Below are 17,896 nucleotides of genomic sequence, written 5' to 3'. Positions count from 1 at the left end.
AGATAATAACACAGATACTAACAGAAGGTCTGAGTGCTACCACGTAGTGATCGCAATGCCAGACACCAGAGAAATGACCAGCACCCAGTATATATACCCCAGCGCTCTCCAGCGCCACCCCTAAGTGCTGGACCAATGAAAACTGCTGGAATTGTCAGCTGACCGGCTTGGTCAGCTGACTCCCTTCTGACTGTCATAAAGGCTCTGCCTCTCCGCGCGCGTCCTCCTGAACCTGTGTTGACTATCAGTCCCAGCCACACCAGACATGTGTTGTAATGTCTCTGCTGTGTTGGATGCGGAACCAGCTTCACTGCTGTCCAAGCACACGGCGGTTCCTCCGCGTTCAGCAGTACTGTCAGAAATATGCCTATGCATGCAAACATCCGCGTCTGACGCGGAATCCGCCGCCTTGTTCATAAGGCATGCGGCGGTTTCATCGCGCTCCGTCATGCCAGTGGATGCAGACCCACACGTGCAACCTGCCGCGTTGGACGCGGAATCAGCCGCCTTGCTCTGAGTCCCCACGGCAGCTTTTCCGCGTTTTCTCACAGTACCCCCCCCCCCCCCCCCCCGAGGAGTGGACTCCGGACAGCTCCTACCCGGCTTCCCAGGATGTAGGGCGTGGAACTCCTTCCTTAATTCATCCGCGTGCATGCGACACTCAGGTACCCATGTTCTCTCCTCTGAGTTCTGTACAACACGTGAGTCTAAAATCTTTTCTACTTCATACTCAGGTTGGTCATCTACCATCACAGGAGGAGGAGGAGTGTGACCTACATGAACTGCTGGCTAAAGCAGGGACACATGAAAGGATCTTACACCACGCATGCTGGCAGGAAGATCAATGGCATAAGTAACATTGTTGATCTTTCTGGTCACTGGAAAAGGGCCCACAAATCTGGGTCCTAACTTGGGCGAGGGCTGTTTCAGGGTCAAGTGACGCGTGGACACCCAGACCAAGTCTCCTGGCCGGAACTTCCACTCTACGGAGCGTCTCTTGTCAGCTTGACCTTTCTGACTTTGAAAAGCCTTCTCCAAATTATTTTTCACGCTCCCCCAAATGTTCTTAAATTACTTTTGCCACGCCTCCAAAGCTGGAAACGGAGTGGAAGCTACTGGCAGTGGGGAGAACTTAGGCAACTTTCCAGTTACCACCTGAAACGGTGAAAATCCAGAGGACGAGCTTTTCAAATTATTGTGCGCAAATTCTGCGAATGGCAAGAACTTGACCCAATCATTTTGCGCATCCGCAACATAACACCTCAAAAACTGTTCCAATGACTGATTCACTCTCTCAGTCTGACCATTGGTCTGTGGGTGGTAGCCCGATGAAAATGTCAGTTCCATGCCCATTTGATGACAAAATGCCCTCCAAAATCTAGAAACAAATTGGACTCCCCGATCCGACACTATGTTTTCCGGAATGCCATGTAGTCGGAAAACGTGGACGATAAAAAGATCGACCAACTCCTGGGCCGCGGGGAGTCCTTTCAAGGGCACAAAATGGGCCATTTTACTAAAACGGTCGACTACAACCCAAATTACCGACATGTCTTCAGACCTCGGAAGTTCACCCACAAAATCCATGGACAAATGGGTCCACGGCTCATTCGGGGTGGGCAAAGGCTGCAACGTTCCCACAGGTGCCAGACGGGAGGGTTTGCTTTTTGCACACACTGCACACTCTCTAACATACTCCTTGCAATCCGTTGCCAGAGAAGGCCACCAAGCACATCTGGCAACCAGGTCCTGTGTTCTGGAGGCCCCCGAATGTCCAGCACTCTTGTGCGAGTGGAACATCTGTAAGATCTGGAGGCGAAATGGCAGTGGTACAAACATAACCCCTTCAGGCTTTCCCTCAGGGACATCCTGCTAGAAGGGACTTAAAGTCTCTGTCCAGTCTTTCCAAGTCTCTGTGGCTGCCAACACAACTTTCTGTGGGATAATAGTCTCTGGGTCTGAAGGCTGTGCTGTCTCCGGTTCAAAAGATCTGGACAGGGCATCCGCTTTTATGTTTTTTCTTACCCGGAGTGTACGTAATGATAAATCTAAATCTCGAGAAAAACAATGACCACCGAGCCTGACGGGGGCTCAATCTTTTAGCCCCCTCAATGTATTCCAAATTTTTGTGATCAGTGTAAACTGTAATCGTATGTTCTGCTCCTTCTAACCAATGACGCCATTCTTCAAAGGCCAGTTTAATGGCTAGGAGCTCCCTGTTGCCTATATCGTAGTTTTTCTCTGCTGGTGAAAACCTATGAGAGAAATAGGCACACGGGTGTAATCTTCCCTGCAACCCAGAGCGCTGAGACAGCACAGCCCCAACCCCGACCTCCGAGGCGTCCACCTCCACAATAAAGTGATAGGAGGTGTCAACGTGTCTCAAAATGGGTGCAGAGCAAAACAATTCTTTCAAAGTGGAGAAAGCAGCCAGGGCTTCGGGGGACCAGTGGTTGGTATCTGCCCCTTTCTTTGTGAGACTGGTGAGGGGTGCTATGACTGTGGAGTACCCCTTTATGAACCTTCTATAGTAATTGGCGAATCCTAAAAATCTCTGGAGAGATTTTAGTCCCACTGGCTGAGGCCATTCCAGGACAGCAGAGACCTTGGCAGGATCCATAGAAAGGCCCAAGGTGGAAATTATGTACCCCAGAAAAGTGACGGATGTTGCCTCAAAAATGCATTTCTCCAATTTAGCATAAAGCATGTTCTGTCTTAGCTTGCTCAGAACAAATTTGACGTGAGCCCTGTGCTGGGTGAGGTTGTCTGAGAAAATAAGTATATCATCTAGGTATACCAGGACAAATTTACCCAACACTTCTCTGAATACTTCATTAATAAGTTCCTGAAAAACGGCCGGGGCGTTACATAACCCGAAGGGCATCACCAGGTACTCGTAATGCCCATCGGGTGTGTTAAAGGCCGTTTTCGACTCATCGCCCTCTCTGATCCGCACCAGGTTGTATGCCCCTCGCAAGTCCAATTTCGAAAAAATCTTAGCGTAAGTGACCTGAGTGAATAAATCGTCTATCAAAGGCAATGGATAGCGATTTTTTACTGTGATCTTATTCAGACCTCGGTAATCAATGCATGGCCAAAGGCCTCCGTCTTTTTTCTTTACAAAAAAAAAGCCTGCTCCAGCAGGTGACCGGGAAGGGTGAATGAATCCTTTTGCTAAGTTTTCACGGATGTACCCCTGCATGGCCACTATTTCCGGCCCAGATAAATTGTAGAGATGACCTCTAGGGGGCATACAACCAGATCGGAGATCGATGGGACAATCGAAAGGGCGATGTGGAGGTAATTTATCGGCAGCCTTGGGACAGAACGCATCCGAAAACTCGGAATACTGTTCAGGAACTCCCTCTAAATGAATCCTGGTCTGACCCAAGGTCACCTTCACTAAACAATGATGGAAACAATGGGCTGACCAGCTTGTTAGCTGACCAGTGGCCCAATTTATCTGGGAAGAGTGAAGGTGTAACCACGGCATGCCAAGGATGACTGAGGAGGTTGTTATGTGTAACACAAAAAACTGCAATTTCTCTCTGTGCAGCACCCCTATAGTGACTTCCACCTCTGGTGTTTGAGACAGAGGATGGTTACATTGCAGAGGGGAATCATCCACTGCCGTAATCTGGATGTGTGGTTTTACCGGGGAAAGCGGAATACCCAATTTCTTAGCAAATTCGTAATCCATAAAATTAGCCGCTGAGCCCGAATCAATGAAGGACTCAGAGACTTCAGATTTTTCTTCCCATGTAATCGTACAAGGAAGAAGTAACCGTTTATCCTCTAGGGGTAAGAGTCGTACGCCTAGGGTATTACCCCCAACTACTCCTAGGCAGTAGCGTTTCCTGACTTTTTAGGGCAATTCCGCACTCTATGACCCCCCTCTGCACAATAAAGACACAACTGCTCAGAAATCCTGCGTCTCCGCTCCACTTGAGACAATCTGGACCGACCAATCTGCATTGGCTCGGGTGGAGGTGAAACGGAAGGAGGTGGAGTCACAGGAGGCATAGCGTAGGACACCATCTTAACATTGTTTCTACCCCGGGTCTGCCTTTGATAACGTAACCTGCGATCAATCCTAATGGCCGATGAAATGGCCTCATCGACGGTTCTAGGTTCAGGCTGACTTAACATTAGATCAGAAACCTCATCTGATAACCCTGATAAGAACCAGTCTAAAAGGGCATAGGTGTCCCACCTGGCTGAAACTGACCACCTCCTAAATTCTGCAGCATACTCCTCGACCGGACTCTTGCCTTGACGCAACAATTTGAGCTTCCGCTCAGAAGTCGAGGCAATGTCTGGATCGTCGTAAATTATTGCCATAGCTTTAAAAAATGAATCTACCGAGGTTAAGGCTAAATCTCCGGCGGGTAGACTGTACGCCCAGGTCTGAGAATCGCCTGATAATAGAGTCTTTATGAACGTGACCCTTTGGGCCATAGTTCCTGAGGATCTAGGTCTCAACTCAAAGTATGACAACACTCTACTCCTAAAATTTCGGAAGTCAGATCTGTGACCAGAAAATTTTTCAGGTACAGGCATACGTATGTCTGTATTAGGAGGGGGTCGCACTTCATCCACAGCCGTCAGGAGGGTTTGTAAAGACCCGGACAAAGCGTCAATTAATGCCCGGTGATTACCCAGCACTTTGTTGATGGTATCCACCGAAGTGGTAAGTGTCCACAGACGGTCGGTGTGTGCGTCCATTTGCATCTTTGGTCTGGCGTTCTGTAACGATCGGTGTAACACAGAGAGGATCTAATTACCGGTGATCTGCAGTATCACCGAGAATACAGATATATACCCGATTATTGATGATCTGCAGTATCACCGATAATCAGATATATCTCTAACCTCTGGACACCAGATAATATGAGTGTTATGTGCAACAGTAATACTTTGAGGAGAGCACCCGTATCGAGGGTGCAAGGCAGTAAAGGGTACTGCCCAGAGAACAGACTCCTTCCAAAGGCCTGAGGCTCCCCAAGGGGCGGAGTCAGGCTGAGAGTGGGAAGGGCCAGAGTGTGAGTGACACCAATGGAGGGATGTCACAAACAGACTGTGAACTATCTCTAGCTGGGGAGATAGTTCTCGAGGTCGGGCAGGCCAGGTCGTCAACACACAGACAGATAAAGTACAGAGACAGGAGACAGATGCGGAATACTAAGACTAGCAGAGTTTGACAACAGAGTATCAGATATAGCGAAGTACCTAATCAGAGATCAGAAGAGTGGTCAGGAAAGCAGAAGGTCATAACAAATAATCAACAATGCCTAGACTTGGGTGTGAGCTCTTAGATCATCAACACCCCGTTACTGGTATAGATAATAACACAGATGGTAACAGGATTTCTAGACTAAGGTGTGAGCTCCTTGGTCATCAACACCTTGGAAACTGGTCTAGATCATAGGTTCTCAACATGCGGTACGCGTACCCCAAGGGGTACTTCTGATGGTTCCAGGGGGTACTCGGGCTTGATATACTTAACCAAGAATAACAAATTTAGAGATTTTGAAAATTATAATTCTTATTTAAACAACACCAAATTAGTATTTTAGCTAATTAAAAGCAATAATAAATGCTTGCACATTGTTTAGAACCAATTATCATGTACTACGATTAAACATATATTTGTCAAGGGGTACTTGTGATAATGTTTACTATGCCAGGGGGTACTCGATGAGTACAGGGTTTTAAAAGGGGTACACACTAATAAAATGTTGAGAAACACTGGTCTAGATAATAACACAGATAATAACAGGATTCCTAGACTAAGGTGTGAGCTCCTTGGTCATCAACACCTTGGAAACTGGTCTAGATAGTAACACAGATAATAACACAGATACTGACAGAAGGTCTGAGTGCTACCACGTAGTGATCGCAACGCCAGACACCAGAGAAATGACCAGCACCCAGTATTATATACTCCAGCGCTCTCCAGCGCCACCCCTAAGTGCTGGACCAATGCTGGACCAATGAAAACAGCTGACTCCCTTCTGACTGTCATAAAGGCTCTGCCTCTCCGCGCGCGCGCGTCCTCCTGAACCTGTGTGGACTATCAGTCCTAGCCACACCAGACATGTGTTGTAATGTCTCTGCTGTGTTGGATGCGGAACCAGCCGCACCGCTGTCCAAGCACGCGGCGGTTCCTCCGCGTTCAGCAGTACTGTCAGAAATATGCCTATGCGTGCAAACATCCGCGTCTGACGCGGAATCCACCGCCTTGTTCATAAGGCATGTGGCGGTTTCATCGTGCTCCGTCATGCCAGTGGATGCCGACCCACGCGCGCAACCTGCTGCGTTGGACGCGGAATCAGCCGCCTTGCTCTGAGTCCCCGCGGCGGCTTTTTCGCGTTTTCTCACAAACAATGGTCAATGCTTAGAGGGAATCTGGAAGGGAATGTCTACAAGAATAGGGGTGAGATGCAAATATTTCCAAGTTCAAGCAGATATATGTAAATTTGTATGCAAATATATGCAGCTAAACCTGGAGGGGACTTGACCGGTCCATTTTCAAGCTGCATATATTTGCATAAAAAAAATTACATAAATCTGCATGAATTCAGAAATATTTACATCTCATTGATCATCCTTATACAAGAATACAGGTAGTCCCTGACTTACCAACGCCCGACTTACGAACGACCCGCCGATACGAACGGCATGGATTCTGTGTTTCCATGGGAACAAGTCAAGTCAAATTGGACTTGTAGTTTTTGAGAAAATCAATTTTAAAAAATTCAAAGAAAAAATGGCTTTTAAACTTGTATAAGCAGGTACAGAGGGCAGAGGTGACACAGAGGGGGACACTGGAGGCACAGGGGGGCACTGAGGAGGTACAGGGGACAGAGATGGCACAATGTTCCAACTTATGAACAGATTCAGGTTAAGAACGAACCTACATGTATAAGATTTCCACTTTTTGTATTGGCTGACAATGGTGCTAATTTCAATTTAATTCAATTTCAATTTGCAAAGCATCCATCAGATTTGAAAGGGAACCTGAAGTGAGGCCTCATTCACACATAAAAACGAAAATGCAAGCGCTATGCATTTTTGTGCGCTTTTTCCCCCTCCCGGCACTCCACAGCGTGCTGAGTTTCTGGTAAAAGTGCTTTTCTAAGCACTTTTCTAGAGCGGTTTTGTAATTCCCTCCCTGACGCAAGTCATGAAGTGAACTCTTTGACCCTGAAAAGAATAAATACAATGTGTTTATTCTAAAAAACCGAGAACGCAATCGCCGCATAAAGCGTTTTTGTGAGCATTTAGCGCTCTTCCTATACCTTCCTTTATAGCAAAAACGTCCCAAAAATGGTTAAGGCACCTCTTTGCTGAACGCACAGCGCACGAACTGCGCTGATATGAACCTTTTCGTAGACTTTCATTGAACAAGCATTTTGTGGGCGATTTTAAAAATCGCCTGCACTTGAAAAAAGGCCGAAAAAACTCCCCTAGTACGAACGAGCCCTTAGAGACATATGGAAACTGACATATTGTTTTTCCTAAACAATACAGATTGGTCAACTGTCTTGCTGATCCTCTGACTCTAATACTTTAAGCCATTGACCCTGAACAAGCATGCAGCAGATCAGATGTTTCTGACAAAAAATCTCACAGGATTAGCTGCATGCTTGTTTCAGCTGTGTGATTCAAACCAGAAAAATATTATTATTATTATTTAGTATTTATATAGCGCCAACATCTTCCGCAGCGCTGTACAGATTATATATAGTCATGTCACTAACTGTCCCTTGGAGGAGCTCACAATCTAGTCCCTACCATAGTCATAAATCTATATTGTGTAGTGTATGTATTTTAGTCTAGGGACAATTTTTTTTGGAGGGGGGGGGAGCCAATTCGCTTATCTGTATGTTTTTTTGGGGGGTGTGGGAGGAAACCGGAGTGCCTGGAGGAAACCCATGCAGATACAGGGAGAACATACAAACTCCTTGCAGATGTTGACCTGGCTGGGATTCGTACCGGGGACCCTGCGCTGCAAGGCAAGAGTGCTAACCACTACACCACCGTGCTGCCAGAAAGATCAGAAGGACTGCCAGAAAGATCAGAAGGACTGCCAGGCAACTGGTATTGTTTAAAAGCAGTGTTGGACTGGGAGCTGGAAAAGCTGAGGAAATCCACTTGCTGGCCAAGCAGCAGTAATCAGGTGTTGCTGCTCACAGTGAAGACTTGCTGCAGGTTTCTATTGGGAGTGATAACACAGGGTTACTGCTGCTTGGCCAGCAGGTGGATTTCCTCAGTTTTTCCACCTCCCAGCCCGACACTGTTTAAAAGAAAATAAAAATGGCAGCTTCCATATGTCTCTCATCGCGGGTTGCTTTTAAATGACATTTTTCAAACTCAATTGCATGCAGAAAACACAGTTCTCTCACACTGGGTAGAACCATTCATTATTTAAATACTGCACATTTGTCTAAATTGCTTTTCCTAATTCGTTTCATCATCTCAATATGGTGTTTTTGAAATAAAACATTGAATTATGCTAAAAGGAAAATAAAAAAAAGTTACCCCAAATTAAATGGTAATTTTTATATTTAAAAGCTAATCCTCGCTTGTGTTCTATTTAATAAAATGATAATTAATTGAATAAAACTACTTGCTCTGCATTCATATTTGCTAACATCCCACAGAGTTCCCTTTGTTTAGCCAAACCACTTTTGCATAATTAGGAATAATGATTAGTAAGCAGCATTCAATAAAACAGATTCTGATATTGTTGTTTGTCTGAATTACGTTTTTCTTGTTGTTTTTTTGCACAGTATAAGAAAAACGGAGAATAGCTCAAATATGTTAGAGGTGTCCATTAACTGTGTGATTTTGAGTGAACGATTGAAATTAACATTTTTTCTTTCAAAAATTGTTTATTCAAATTTTCAACATAGTACAAAATGGTACATTTTCAAACATATGAAACATAGGAGTCAGGGCCGGATTTACTATCAGGCACTGTAGGCACGTGCCTACATGCGCCTGATGATGGAAAGGCTTCTCCCTCCCCTAGTGCCATCCTCCCTCCTTCCCTATGCAGAGTCCTGATGAGAGTGTAAATAAGAGGTTACTCACCTGGCTCTCTGCATTCCACTGACAAGGTCTCCCTTCAGTCAGGGGCACCTCTAGCTACCGCTGGCTGCCTAATGCTAAGGGGCACCCCTTAGGGGCTACCTATGACAGGCAAGGGAAGTAAGGGAGAAGTGACAGCTGGAACAGCCAGCACACTTGCGGTGCGGTCCGGCGGGGATTTGTAAGTTCATGGAGGACAAAGTCTAGGGTGCCAGGACATCTGTGCTTATAGGCTCCTGTGAGGTAAATCCAGGTCTTATGGGAGTTCAGGGTATGCTTGACCCCACACAAGGCAGGGAAACTTCACAGTCAATACAAATGGATAACCGGAGCACAATTACATCATATGCTGCCATCCTAGGAGAAGTCCATAACCATTAAGTTATGTATATATCAAGCATAATCAAGGGCTACCACCCAGAACAGTTGGCCTCTACAAACAAGACATTAAGTACCAAAACCCCTCTTACCTAATAGCTAGGTGCAGAGAAAGAAAAACCTAGAGAAATGCACCCTGTATGTATTTAGAGTTTCTACACTTGTCTACAAGTGTAATTTGATCTTTGAGCGCTGCTTCGGGCAGAGCAGCTAATTTGTAAACACAGGATGTTAACCCTATGTCTGCTTCGATGATAGCAGGAAGTAGACAAACTAAAGATTTATTGCAGGATTTGTATCAGCTATAACGAAGATTTTTTTTTCTTTAAAATGGTTATGCTGTTGCTTATTTTTTAGAGCAGAGAGGAAGTTCTGAGTTCAGGTCCACTTAACCTCCCTGGCGTTCTGATTCCCGCGGCCCTGCGGCCGCGGGAACGTTTTTTGCACATGTTTTTTTTTTTATTTATCATGTAGCTAGCTTAGCGCTAGCTACATGAATCCCCCCTCCCTGCGGCGTCCTTCCCACCCCTCCGATCCCCGCCGGCGCAATCACTCGTCCGGAAATCCCTCCTGGAAATCAGAACGGGATTTCCAGGAGGGCTTTCCCCGTCGCCATGACGCACGTCATCGACGTCGTGACGTCACAGGGAGACCCGATCCACCTCTCAGCGCTGCCTGGCACTGATTGGCCAGGCAGCGCAAGGGGTCTCGCCTGGGGGGCCCTGCATTGCGTCGGGTAGCAGCGGATCGGCGGCGGCGATCGGGTGAGGCACGCAGCAAGCAAAGTGCTTGCTGCGTGTTAAAAAAAAATTATTCAAATCGGCCCAGCGGGGCCTGAGCGTCCAGAACGCTAGGGAGGTTAAACCAGTTCTTTAACCACTTCCGAACGTAGAGGATTGAAATCTACACCACGTTTACTGCCTCTTATCCGGGCCTGATTGTAGATTTAAATTAATTGCCGCAGTCTCGTTGCTCTCTCTGCTTTAATCGCTTTGGCGCACTGCAGGCTGTTCACTGAGCTGTCTGAAAGACAGCTGAGCTCCATACACGCCAATACCAATGTCATTGGCTGCTAACCATGTGATCACTGTGAACTAGAGATGGCCCGAACCTCCGATTTTCGGTTTGCAAACCGGGTTCGCGAACTTCCGCAAAAGTTCGGTTTGCGCGAACTTTCGCGAACCGCAATAGACTTCAATGGGGAGGTGAACTTGGAAAACTAGAAAAAATTATGCTGGCCACAAAAGTGATGGAAAAGATGTTTCAAGAGGCCTAACACCTGGAGGGGGGCATGGCGGAGTGGGATACATGCCAAAAGTCCCGGGGAAAAATCTGGATTTGATGCAAAGCAGCGTTTTATGGGCAGAAATCACATTGAATGCTAAATAGCAGGCCTAAAGTGCTTTAAAACATCTTGCATGTGTATACATCAATCAGGGAGTGTAATTAGAGTACTGCTTCACACTGACACACCAAACTCACTGTGTAACGCACCGCAAACAGCTGTTTGTGTAGTGATGGCCGTGCTGGACCATGGTGAGATTGCTCTTCCTCACTCAGTGATGTCAGGTTAGGTAATGTCTGACTGCCTTATCAACTTTCCATGGTTCTTTCTTTACCATTGTTAACCCCCTTGGCGGTATGAAAAATACCGCCAGGGGGCAGCGCAGCAGTTTTTTTTTTTTTTTTTATTTTTTAAATCATGTAGCGAGCCCAGGGCTCGCTACATGATAGCCGCTGCTCAGCGGCATCCCCCCATCCTCCGCCGATCGCCTCCGGCGACAGGCGATCAGGAAATCCCGTTCAAAGAACGGGATTTCCTGGAGGGCTTCCCCCGTCGCCATGGGACGTCATTGGGAGACCCGATCCACCCCTTGGCGCTGCCTGGCACTGATTGGCCAGGCAGCGCAGGGGTCTGGGGGGGGGGGCCGGGCGCTGCACCGGATAGCGGCGATCGGGCGCGCGGCGGCGGCGATCGGGTTGCTGGCGCAGCTAGCAAAGTGCTAGCTGCGTCCAGCAAAAAAAAAATTATGAAAATCGGCCCAGTAGGGCCTGAGCGGCACCCTCCGGCGGCTTACCCCGTGTCACACACGGGGTTACCGCTAAGGAGGTTAAAGCTTACATGTATATTTTTTTACATTACATTTTCTGCTTGGGGTTCAGTACCTGTAACGAGAATCTATTATGGAGGGCAAGTCTGCCATTGTGACCACGGGTAATGGCCGGGGAATCCTGGTTCTATTCTGGTCCGGAGTTGGAGCCTAAGAAATGGCTACCACCACACACATCCAAGGAAGGCAGCAGGCATGGCATGCACGTCCCGAGGTAGTGACCAAAAATAACAATACAGGAGGAGGACTTTCGAGGCCCTGCTGTGTATGTGAAATTAATTAACTTTAAATCCTTTAACGAGAATCTGTTATGGAGGGCAAGTCTGATGGTGCCTTCACTGCGATTCACCAGGTTGGTCTCCTCCTCAAGGAGGCGAGAATTTTTTATGGAGGGCAAGTCTGCCATTGTGAGTGACCACAGGTAATGGCCGGGAAATTCTGGTTCTATTCCGGTCCGGAGTTGGAGCCTAAGAAACGGCTACCACCAAACACATCCAAGGAAGGCAGCAGGCATGGCATGCACATCCCGAGGTAGTGACCAAAAACAACAATACAGGACTCTGAGAAGAACTTTTGAGGCCCTGCTGTATTTGAAATGAATTAACTTTAAATCCTTTATCGAGAATCTGTTATGGAGGGCAAGTCTGATGGTGCCTTCACTGCGATTCACCAGGTTGGTCTCCTCCTCAAGGAGGCGAGAATCTTTTATGGAGAGCAAGTCTGCCATTGTGAGTGACCACAGGTAATGGCCGGGGAATCCTGGTTCTATTCCGGTCCGGAGTTGGAGCCTAAGAAACGGCTACCACCACACACATCCAAGGAAGGCAGCAGGCATGGCATGCATGTCCCGAGGTAGTGACCAAAAATAACAATACAGGACTCGGAGGAGGACTTTCGAGGCCCTGCTGTATTGGAAATGAATTAACTTTAAATCCTTTAACGAGAATCTGTTATTGGTGGACAATGATGACACCACTTGCCTTTCACAAGAATCTGTTCTGGAGGGCAAGTCTGCCATTGTGACCAGTGAGTAATGGCCGGGGAATCATGGTTCGATTCCGGTCTGAAGTGGGAGCCTGAGACCCATGCTGTATAAGTAATGTACCTGCCCTGACTGTGCTTTCTGTGGTCAGATGGACCCTTGACCCAGCGGAAGACAAACCAATTCGAATGCATTTGCCAAGAATGTGTTATGGAGGGCAAGTCTGCAATTCATTCAACTGTGTGAAACTTTTGATGGTACTTTCTCATGAGGAGGGTATGGCCTATAGCCACCCCTGCCTATTACACCATTGACCCAATAAAACATTCCCCCATCAAGAACAAAAGAGACAGAACTGCAGTTGATGTGGATAAATAAAAGGCCAGAGCAGCCCTTATTCTTTATAAATTTTATATTATAACTTAAATTAACAATTAACGTAAAACTGTATTATGTAAACAAAAAGGGGGAGGGATCCGGGGCAATTTCACCATAACGAAAAGTGGCGAGCAGCCAAAGAAACCGGCCCCCAGCCGCGAACACCAACTCAGGGACAGCTGCATGCCAACCACAGACTTCCTTTTTGCAGACATGGACCTTCAGGAGGAATTCGCACCGAGGCGAAACCTCCCTTCCACTTATTGGCCACCTCCGGATACCTCCACCTGCAGCTGCAATGACAAAACAGAAAAAGTGCACACAAAACAAAAGACATAACAACCATACATAAGGGAGGGAGGGAGGGAGCTTACCAGGTTCTGGAATGATCCCTGGGGACCGGAAACTCCACCCCCCCTATATAACCCAGATTCCTGGAACCTCCCCTGCCCTTCGTGTCCCTGGGTCAGCCCACTACCCTTTCTCTCCCCCCACAATTAACTCTTGGCATTGCTAGCCACGACCAACCCCCTCATGGGAGCCCTCCCCTAGGCCCTGCGTGCCCCAGTCCGAGCTCTACTGTACCATGGTGACTGACCAGGAGTAATAGCCGGGGAATCCTGGTTCGATTCCGGTCTGGAGTGGGAGCCTAAGAAACGGGTACCACCACCACACATCCAAGGAAGGCAGCAGGCATGGTCCCGAGGTAGTGACCAAAAATAACAATACAGGAGGACTTTCGAGGACTTGCTGTATTTGAAATGAATTAACTTTAAATCCTTTAATGAGAATCTGTTATGGCAGATAATGATGACACCACTTGCCACAACAGCTAGGTATATGCAGTGATGAGGTGGGTTCACTGAACACAACAGCTGGTATATGCAGTGATGAGGTGGGTTCACTGAACACAAAAGGTAGTGACCAAAAATAACAATACAGGAGGAGGACTTTCGAGGCCCTGCTGTATTTGAAATGAATTAACTTTAAATCCTTTAACGAGAATCTGTTATGGTGGACAATGATGACACCACTTGCCCCAACAGCTAGGTATATGCAGTGATGAGGTAGGTTCACTCAACACAAAAGGTAGGTAGGTATATGCAGTGATGAGGTGGGTTCACTGAACACAACAGCTGGTATATGCAGTGATGAGATAGGTTCACTCAACACAAAAGGTAGTGACCAAAAATAACAATACAGGAGGAGGACTTTCGAGGCCCTGCTGTATTTGAAATGAATTAACTTTAAATCCTTTAACGAGAATCTGTTATGGCGGACAATGATGACACCACTTGCCACAACAGCTAGGTATATGCAGTAATGAGGTGGGTTCACTGAACACAAAAGGTAGGTAAGTATATGCAGTGATGAGGTGGGTTCACTGAACACAACAGCTAGGTATATGCAGTGATGATGTGGGTTCACTCAACAAAACAGCTAGGTATATGCAGTGATGAGGTGGGTTCACTGAACAAAACAGCTGGGTATATGCAGTGATGAGGTGAGTTCACTTAACACAACAGCTAGGTATATGCAGTGATGAGGTGGGTTCACTCAACAAAACAGCTAGGTATATGCAGTAATGAGGTGAGTTCACTGAAGAAAACAGCTAGGTATATGCAGTGATGAGGTGGGTTCACTTAACACAACAGCTAGGTATATGCAGTGATGAGGTGGGTTCACTCAACAAAACAGCTAGGTAAGTATAGGCAGTGATGAGGTGGGTTCACGCAACACAAAAGGTAGGTATATGCAGTGATGAGATGGGTTCACTCAGCACAACAGCTAGGTATATGCAGTAATGAGGTGGGTTCACTGAACACAACAGCTAGGTATATGCTGTGATGAGGTGGGTTCACTTAACACAAAAGCTAGGTATATGCAGTGATGAGGTGGGTTCACTCAACAAAACAGCTAGGTATATGCTGTGATGAGATGGGTTCACTGAACACAACAGCTAGGTAAGTATATGCAGTGATGAGGTTGGTTCACTGAACACAACAGCTAGGTATATGCAGTGATGAAGTGGGTTCACTCAACACAAAAGGTAGGTATATGCAGTGATGAAGTGGGTTCACTCAGCGCAACAGCTAGGTATATGCAGTGATGAGGTGGGTTCACTCAACACAACAGCTTGGTATGCAGTAATGGATATTACAATGTGCAGCTGCCTATCACACACACAGGTAGTCACTGAATGTGCTGGGCCTGGAAGTGACACACACACAGTATGAATTACAAAAGCTGTCTATGCAACACAAGTGTCAGTGGCACACACAGAAAAAAAAATAGATCACAAGAACAAGATTAGCTCTCAAAAGAGCTGTTGTGGGGTGCTATTATAGCAATAAGAATTAGCCAGGAGCAAGCTAACAAGCCAAGAGCCTAACTAATCTTTCCCTAGAAGAAACAGTCTGCAGCAGCTTGCCCTTCTCTCACTATAGCAGGCACACGAGTGAGTGTAATGGCCGGCAGAGCATGCCTTATATAAGGGGGGGGGAGTGGCTCCAGGAGTGAGTGTAGCCTGATTGGCTACAATGTGCCTGCTGACTGTGATGTAGAGGGTCAAAGTTGACTCTAATGGAGCACTATGGGGGCAAACCGAACTTCCGGGAAAGTTTGCGATTGCATGCGAACGCGAACCACCCAAAGTTCGCCTGGAACCGTTCGCCAGCGAACCTTTTGGGCCATCTCTACTGTGAACCAATCAAGGTGATCACAGTGTAAAAATAGGAAAGGACGGCTCTGGGGCCACACCATCTGGTATTTAAGAGGTTAAGGAAATGATTAATAATGCAATCAGGCCTATCAGCTTCTCTGTTTACATACAATTCATTCTAAATAATCAGATCAAAAATATGATTGTTAAAGAATACCAGATGCAAATAAAAGGAAGACAATGGAGGTTGCAAGCATTTACTATCACCTGTCCTGGTGCCCACCGCAACCCCGTTCTCCTCTCTAGCCCTCCATCATACCTAAAAGCCCCCCAGGCTCTACTTCCAAGTCGCCGGAATCGGGCTTGGCTGCAAGCGTCCTACAGTGGGTGCCCGTGAGTGCAATGCGCATGTGTATGATGTCACTATGTCATGCGCATGATGTCATACGTATGCGCACTGCGCTCCAAGCCTGGGGTGACTTGGAAGGAGAGCCCGGGGGCTTATAGGTATGATGGGGGGCTAGAGAGGAGGACAGAGGAGCGGTGGGCATCAGGACAGGTGATAGTATATGGCTGCACTCCCTGTTTCTCTTCTTTTATTCACATCTGGTGTCCTTTCATTTAAAAGCTCACCATCAATGGGCACCTTTAAGGATTATACACGTTTGTGTTGCAGTTTGGATTCGCCTCAGAAGGCTGGCTATTTGGTTTGAAAACATCAAAACGAAGATTCAGGCCAAAATTCAGGCTACTCAGTGGCTACCCTCCTATAATGTCCTGGTCCATCAATAGGTAACCTCTGGCAGCTATCTTGAAGGCAGCAGGAGTCCTATTGGTATTTGGCCTCATGCAGGCCATACAATAAGAAGTTATATTAGAAGGCTAGTCCTTTCAGTGTTCTCTCCAACCTTCAGTGGTTGCGGCCACAGGATCAGCAAATCATCCAGCCTTTCGGCTAGTACAGCCATAGAGCCCTCTCCTCCTTCGCCAGCACCAACAGTGCAGCAGGGATTTTTAGGTTATAGAGGGAAAAGTCTAAGGTGCCAGGACATCTGTGCCTATAGGCTCCTGTGATGTAAATACGAGCCTGGGCAGAGGCCTTAACCATTACACTCCAGCTACTGCCAGACACAACAAGGACTTGTTGACGGAGCTTGGTCTCACCTGCGCATTAGCACAGAGCTGTTCTGGCTTGGCTTTTTCAGCTCTGTGTTACTGCTCAGTGTGGCCACACTCCAATGGAGAGATGGAGGTGGACTGAATCTTTGGAAGATCCAGAAGCTTCTCTCTACTAAGGTAAGTATCCAACTTTTTGCCCCCACTATCCCACAGGTTTGCTTTAATTAAAGGTCAGTTTTGGAAATTCTTAACAAACCAAAACAGAAAGACACTTATTAAATAAAATGATTTAGGCTGTAAAAGCAGAAATGCAATGGAATGGGAAAGTCACGCTGCAACTTATCTGAGCGTTGCTTCGCATACCGTGAAGCATTTAGTCAATGAAAAGTATGCTTTACTGGCACTGTTAATGGGTGCATTTGGGATGCTGCACAGTTATACCTCACTGGCCACACTGAGAGTGTCACAGAGGGGTTGCATTGCAGTGCGACATTCTGTGTTACAATGTGGCTGTTATGACGCACCACAACACCCTACTGTCAACGTAGCCTTACAAAAGGACTTCTAATCAAGGGTGTAGATACTCCCAAAGATCAGTGGCACATGCTCCTGATCTATACTGGCGTGCCCCAGATGTCCCCCAGGCAGAGTAGAGGCACCACAGCACCCAGCTTGGCACCACCCAGTGCCCACCATGCCCCACAGATACACCACAGCACCCAGCATGGCACTACACAACACCCAGCATACCCCATACCCCCCATTGTTGTTTGCTGTGGTGCCATGTTGGGTGCTGTGGCATCATGCTGGGTGCTATGGTGCCACTGTGTGGGCATATTGGGTGCTGTGATGCCATGCTAGGTACTGTGATGCCTTTATGGGGGTATTCTGGGTGCTGTGGTGTCATGCTGGGTGCCACTATGTGGGTATATTGGGTGCTGTGATGCCATGCTAGGTGCTGTGATGCCTTTATGGGGGCATGCTGGGTGATGTGGTGTCACGCTGGGTCCACTAGACAGTCAGGGAGTGCTATGGGAGGGACTGGCAACAGGCCAGCTTGCCCAGCAGAAAGCCAAGCCAGGTAACTCTGCACTGCCTATTTATGTGATTTGCTGCAATCTTTTTTTTTCTTTAATGGAGAGGGGGGCTTCATCCAACATTTTGCTGGGC

This window comes from Hyperolius riggenbachi, chromosome 4 (genome assembly GCF_040937935.1).
Source record: "Hyperolius riggenbachi isolate aHypRig1 chromosome 4, aHypRig1.pri, whole genome shotgun sequence".
NCBI classification, from domain to species: Eukaryota; Metazoa; Chordata; class Amphibia; order Anura; family Hyperoliidae; genus Hyperolius; species Hyperolius riggenbachi.
This window is presented reverse-complemented; position numbering follows the sequence as displayed.